Here is a 6,748-nt window from a genome sequence, read left to right on the forward strand (position 1 = left end):
TTAGAACATTTCTTATCATTGCAGGAGCGAGAGGGAATAAATAGAATCATCTATATTTTCTTATTACAAAACAGTGTGCAGCCTATTACCAAACATTAATTTGGTGTTGCTTCTGCTGGAAAACTGTTGAAGGGTCCCTGGCTCCCGACAGCGCAGTTTAATTCAGTCTGACGGGAGCAAGGCCGAGCAGAAGCAGGCCAGGGCGGGCAGGTGAGGACCGTCCCAACAGGGGTGAATCCCAGCCTGCCAGAGCCGGGCGCCGCTCAATAATTCCAATTCACCACACTAAAGACAACAGAGATGGGTCACGCAGAGCTCAGTAAATATCAATCAGAACTGCATATTGTGATGAGAGAATAACGAAGTCTGTCTCATTAAGGAAAAGAGAAAAGACATTTGGTTGGGCATAGAAGCCCGTCCTTGGTGGTTTGTGCACCCTGCAGTGCGGCACCTACCTCGTGGGGCTGCAGTCCATGCTGGCCACAGCCCAAATTGCCCTGAGCGTGGAAGCCCTTCATGCGGCTTAGCTCCCCGCTTTGTGCGTAGTGAGCAATGGGGAGAGCTCCTGCATCCCATTGCAGTGCTGGAGGGCCCCTGCTCGGCCAGATGCATAGCTGCAGAAAGATAAAGGGTGTGGGATGAGCCCAGGGAGCTGAGTTTTCTGGCCTCTGTGCCAGGAGCTGATGGGACAGCAGACACTAGGGCCACAAGCCAGACACCGGGGCCAGGAGCCAGCACATGGTTTTTGGCTGCTGTCGTAACTGGGCTCGCAGGAAGCACCAGGACATTTGCATGGTGGCTGTCCCCAGTGAGGCCATGGGTTGGATTTCTCCGTCAGCAGCCCGTACCGACAGCCACTTGTCTGGCTGTGTGAGACCAGGGGCTATTTTAGCACCTGATTGCCTTTAACTGCCAGTTTCTGGGCTTCCCGGGCTCTGAAACATGCCATAATCAAACAGCATGAAATAAATATCTAACTGCACGCATGACCAACTGGGGGATATTTAGGGGCCAAAGACTGTAATTATAAGGCAGCATCACTGTTTTTAAACACTTTTTTATTCATTTAACTTCAATTAAGTACTTGGGTTTACTTAGCCTAAAGAGAAATGAGTGATTCTTAGTTGTTATATTTAAAGATAGCACGAAGAATTTCCTGTCCATGGCCTTATGGCCTGATCCATCTCTATCCTCTAATAAAACGTATTTCTGTAACAGCTGAGGCAATTAATCACTTAAACAGAATTGGATTACAATCTCCATTACTTGAAAATCTTTAAAGTCAGGCTTGCTGTCTTTCTAAAAGATCCCAAGCTACTGAGCCAAATTCTTTGCCCTGCTTTATGCAAAGGTCAGACTGGATATTCGTAATGGCCTCTTGTAATGTCAAAAAACGGTCTCTGACCCTTGTAATGCCACAGGAAAAGCTCTCACTGATTTCAGAAATAACTGCACTAGATTTATTGACCTTTCTCATTAGGGATGAAGATTGTCTACATGAAGTAAGGGGAAAAACGGGGGGGCGCGCTCGCAGGTGCTGGGGGACGGTCCGGAGTAAACGACAAAATCTCAATGTGAGCATGGAAGCTTCTCGTTTATTCGCAAAGCATGCCGCGAATATATAGGCGGTAACCTGAGTACATGCTAATCACGCGCCCAGATCGCACTTGTGATTGGTCTATGGATTTACATACTCAGAGCTCTGGACTTAACTCTTGCGTAGCTCAAAGCCTGGGTTGCTCAGACTGCTCAGTGGCACAAGATCGTGCCCCTTCTCACTTAACCAAACCTCTACATCTGCAGAAGCTCCTATGTGATTTTCTAACTCCAGATACGTGTCTGTTGAGCTCATTATGTAAATAGTGCTGCCTTGGGTCCTTTTTGAATTTCACAGGAGTTTACAGAGCTCAACACAACCAGAAGTTGCTAGGACATTGCAAGACCGAGCCTTCTCTTTCGACCCCCAGATCTGTGTTGAATCTCCAGAGGTAACTGGATTTGTCAACAGTAACAAGAAAATAATAAACTATGATACTCTGTAGTTACGTTTATAATCCTGAAATTGTAATATATTTTTCACAGTAGTGAAATTCCCTTTCCTGGATCTTTCTTGCTACCAAGTGCAAGTATATTACTGGCTTTCTGTATGGGTTTTCAGAAAAAAAGTAGTTAATTGCATTTAATTTGGGGTGATTCTCTGACATATTTCACTCTACAGGAAAACCAGTTTTCTTCTAAGTCTCAGCAACACTTGAGATTGTTCTAAAATGTATTCATTTGGTTTATTTTAACTATCTGTCATTAATGTTTTACCCTTGGATAGAGACCTTTAGTTAGCTTCTCTGATTTAAAAGGTGGGAGTGAGAAGAATTTGCTCTGAAACACAGTAGACAAGAAGTATGAGCAAGGAATTATAGAAATAACACTATCTATCTTATTACCTAATGCTAACAAGTAAAGGTGGTTTGGCTTTTGAGTTTTGATTTTGTTTCAATTTTTTTTTTAATAAGGACTCTACAGGGTGATACCTTTATATGTTTCACTTACCTCTCTGGGAAAAAAAATCTTTTAATCAAAAGAAAGTAATTTTCAAGAACATTATCTATTGAAACCTCTCTTCTACAGCAAGTAAATAACTCTGTTTTGAATATATCTCCTCAGACCTTATCTCCTCAGATCAGTTCTACCAGTTCTGTTCTGAGCCAGGGATTGCTTCTGAAGAACTGTTCATTTTCACATATCCTCTGTTTCTTCCCTCCCATTCCTAATGTAGAATATTTTTTCATAATTATCTCCGAGCCTGAACTACAAGGTAAACACTGAAATACGGGTATAAAGTTGTATTTATGAAAGAGGCAAATATCTGTCCAGTACTGAGAAAATTATTCTAAAAACCCCATATCATAGATTTCGGAAAAAAAAATATCTTTTTTTCTAGATGAAAGACAAGCTGCATGTGGTCTGCTGATGATATGACCATACTTATTGTGGGTTCTTCATATTTATAAAATATGCTACATTTATGTAATAACTTTCATCTGAAAGCATTACTACTAATCTCACAATGCTCTTATAAGGCATATATTTATTAATATCTTACTTTTATTTTACTCAGTACAGTATGAAATACAGCAAATTCAGTGACTTCCTTGGGAGCACATAGCTAAAAACCAGAATAGCTCTAAAATAAATACCTGACCCCATTGATATCAAAGGCAAAGGTCCTAATGACTTTAGTGGGGTCAGATGATCACTTTTGGTAATATCTGCTCCATTTTTTTGCCAGTGGTGGAGGTTTACTCCTCACGAGTAACACCTCCCTTGCCTCCAGACACTCAATGCCGTTAATCTACAAAGTAAATATCTGCTGATGAGTTCTGTCATGGATTCAGGGGAGTCTAGTATTAAGTCTCTATGAAGAGTGATTTTAGTCGAAGAAATTCCTGTCCTACCCCCCAAAACAGTAGTTGTTACGTGATGGTCTCCACCAGTGCATGTAGAAATCAGCACTTAAATGGCAAAGAAAACTATGCCTCCAAAAAAGAAAATGTACAGTGAATGACGTGAAACACTAGTGAACTCCTGTAGTTGTTATTAGTTTGAAGATGATGAATAACCTTGAAAAAACTAAATATAATTAAAACCACATTACTCATCCTCGGAGAACAAGGTAATCAAAGGAGATTTTGCAACAGAGCAAAAGCTGTCCTTCAAAAGAAGTCTTTCCCTATCTTCCAGTGTTGATTAGTGAACGACACCGTTAGTCATTACACTCAATATAGCTGGTGTCCTTCCTTGATTTTCCTGGGGGAAGAAGAGGAAGTAGGGAGAGCTGAATCACGAGTTTTCCTCATATTTTTTCTTAACGAACAATAGTGTGCACTGCTCTTCTGGAACACAGCACCAGGTAATGTCAGCACAGTCACTGGAGTGCGTTAGAAAGACGACAAAAGTTCCCGAGCATTGATCCACAGACTAAAAGCATAATCTTGCTATTAGGATGTGGAGAGAAGTGTAATATTCAATGATTCCTCCTATTTTCAAAGTCTGTATTTGGTTTAAGAAGTTAAACCTATAGTAAATACTTTCTCAGGATTACTCCTCCCCGTTTCTGTAGATATTAAAGCATGGGAGACAAACCAAACCACCCCAGAATGCATGATACGTGGTTATAAAATTTAGGAATGGTTAACAGGGAACAGTGCTGCAAAACATCAAATCCTTGTGGTATTCTGTGCTGTGCTACATTAGTCCTAAGCCTAAATGAGCTTGCAATGAAAGGGAAGCTCATCTTGAAGAAGAAAATAGCTTCTCTGCTCCAGTTAGGTGATATAAAACTGAAAGGTCACAGAGATATTAAACTGAAATTTTTTTAACTAGTAAGAAATGGAGAAAAGATGAGGGGGTTGTGGGTTTCTTTTTTCAGACGTTTTTGTGGAAGGAGCAAAGTAGAGTGAAGTCGGATACAGCTCTTTAATTCCACGGAAATCTGTGAGCAAAGCCCTTACAGTTGCTTTAACTCACAACAACTGCCTTACTCTTGCTGAGCACTGCATATCTGCAACTCCCAGTGAACTATTACACATCACTAATACCCTTACATGGCCTGGAGTCCTGGTTAGAAATGCAGCAAGTTTTAAATATGTAAATACAACAAATGGGAGTGTTGAATTCTTGACTTCCTCAAGACTGGGCTGTTAATGGCACTTGCATAGTACCAGGTGTAGCAACTGTTTATTTCACATTATCTTACACCCTCAGATTATCTTCTGAGTGAAATGCTAAGGCAAGGATATAAGGAAAACTTTCTAGGGATACGAGCTTTGCACTACTCTCCTGAGGGGACCAGCAGAAGCTGTGCCTCCAATGGAAACTCCTAAACATCTTTTGTATATCAAAGCACCTGAAAGTATGTTACAAGGAAAACCCTGGCTGGGAATGAAGCGATATTGCACAGAGAACAGTAAAGTTCGTATAAATGCATTTCAAAGAAGCGCTATGATGCACTTTTTTATAACACAGTCCCAGATGCCCTCTCTCTCTATCACATCCTCATCACTCTGTTTCACTTAGGAAAAAGCTACAGCAGTACAAGATACATCCATCCATGCTGCCCCATCCTGTACCACCCTGTCCTGTCCACCCCCAGCCACCCATAACCTGATAAATGTCACAGATGCATCATACACAACAGAGGTATCACGAATATACCAAGGAGGGGTTTATTTGCATGAGAAAAACCCAATCGTACTCCCACCATAGTGTCACTGAGGTGTTGGTGCAGAAGACGGCTTCAGCCTCCTGTGTCAGTGATTTTCTCATTTTGCTGCTGTTAGATCTGTTACAGATCAGGTTGAGAGCAGTGATATTAGAAGACCTGAACTGGGAAATGTCTGCTGCTCGTTTGGGCCCTCACGCCCCTGCTGCATAAGATCTGTTGCAGCCACGTGCGTGCTGTGGGCACAGGGTACGCTCGCACCAGCAGAAGATGGCTAACTTAGCCAAGGGCTTGACGTTTTAGTGTTTGCAAGGCGTCTTCAGACACCACTGACCCTATAAGACAGAAAGCAGTGGCCCTCCCGTAGGGCATCTGAGTGACCAGAAAGGGAGGATTTGTGCAGGAGTAGGCGTATGCCCAGGCTGGTCTTTATTTAACCAGGCTTGAGAAATAGCAGCGCCAAGGACATAGCAGCCCTGGCTTTTGCACATAACAATCCTTAGAGTCCCCGTAAACAGCTCTGCAGGCTGGGGGAGATGAGCACACGGTGGGAGTAGGTGGCCAGATGCTACTTTATGGCAGACATTTCGCAGAGGACGCGCAAAGCCGTCGCGCCACCTTGTGGTTGCTAAATTGCAGCTGGCACAGGGGGAAGCCACCCCTCCTTCTGCTCCATAGACCTGCTCTTGGAATAAAAGCATTTTGCCTCCTGCAAGCCATGGGTACATCAATCTATCCCTTTCGGGCGGGTGTGAGCCCTCAACCCGAGTATCTCCTTCAGGCACATTAAGGGGCCTGAGTCATCCTGAGGAGCACTTGGAAGAAGCAGATGGGTCTCCAAGGTGAGCAGGGGCAGGCAGGAGTGCCAATGCTACTGGCTTTGCCCACGAGCAGCACAGAAAATCTCCTCCTGGTTTGGGTACACAATGTTCTAAGTGAGCTCCATGGCTGGCCATGGTGAGAAAAACATTTTCTTGTTCTCTCCCGGTGCATTATGAAAACCCACTAAAAGGAGCTTTTCGCACCACAAAACCTTTTAAAAGGATTCTGTCAACACAAGAGCAACATTGACAACAGTTGCCTTTAAAAGTACTTGAATCTTTAAACCTGAAAGATATGTCTTAATTTTTCTTTTTTTTTTTTTAATTTTCTGGACTTGGTCTACTCTCAGGCTTCAGACAAAAGTTTTCTGTAATTGCATGAGTAAGAAAATGTATTGTGACATTAATTCCCATAACAATTTTTAAAACAATTTGTAAACATATTCTTCACAAAGTGGTTATTCAAATACATGGATCTTTGCCCATTGATAATATAAAATTGCTGTAGGGAAAGTTTACCAGAGATATCGAAAGGAGTATAAGTCCTATTAGCATGTGGTGCCCATGGCCCAGGTCATGTCACCAAGTGGTCAATACTCTCTGCTGTATTTTTTCCTCTTCTCCTTTACCCTTCATCTGCGTGTATCAGCATCCTGGCACTGGATGACAGGATGCACAAAGCTGACTTTTCTAACACAGATTTTACTCT

This window comes from Nyctibius grandis, chromosome 3, assembly GCF_013368605.1.
Source record: "Nyctibius grandis isolate bNycGra1 chromosome 3, bNycGra1.pri, whole genome shotgun sequence".
NCBI lineage: Eukaryota > Metazoa > Chordata > Aves > Nyctibiiformes > Nyctibiidae > Nyctibius > Nyctibius grandis.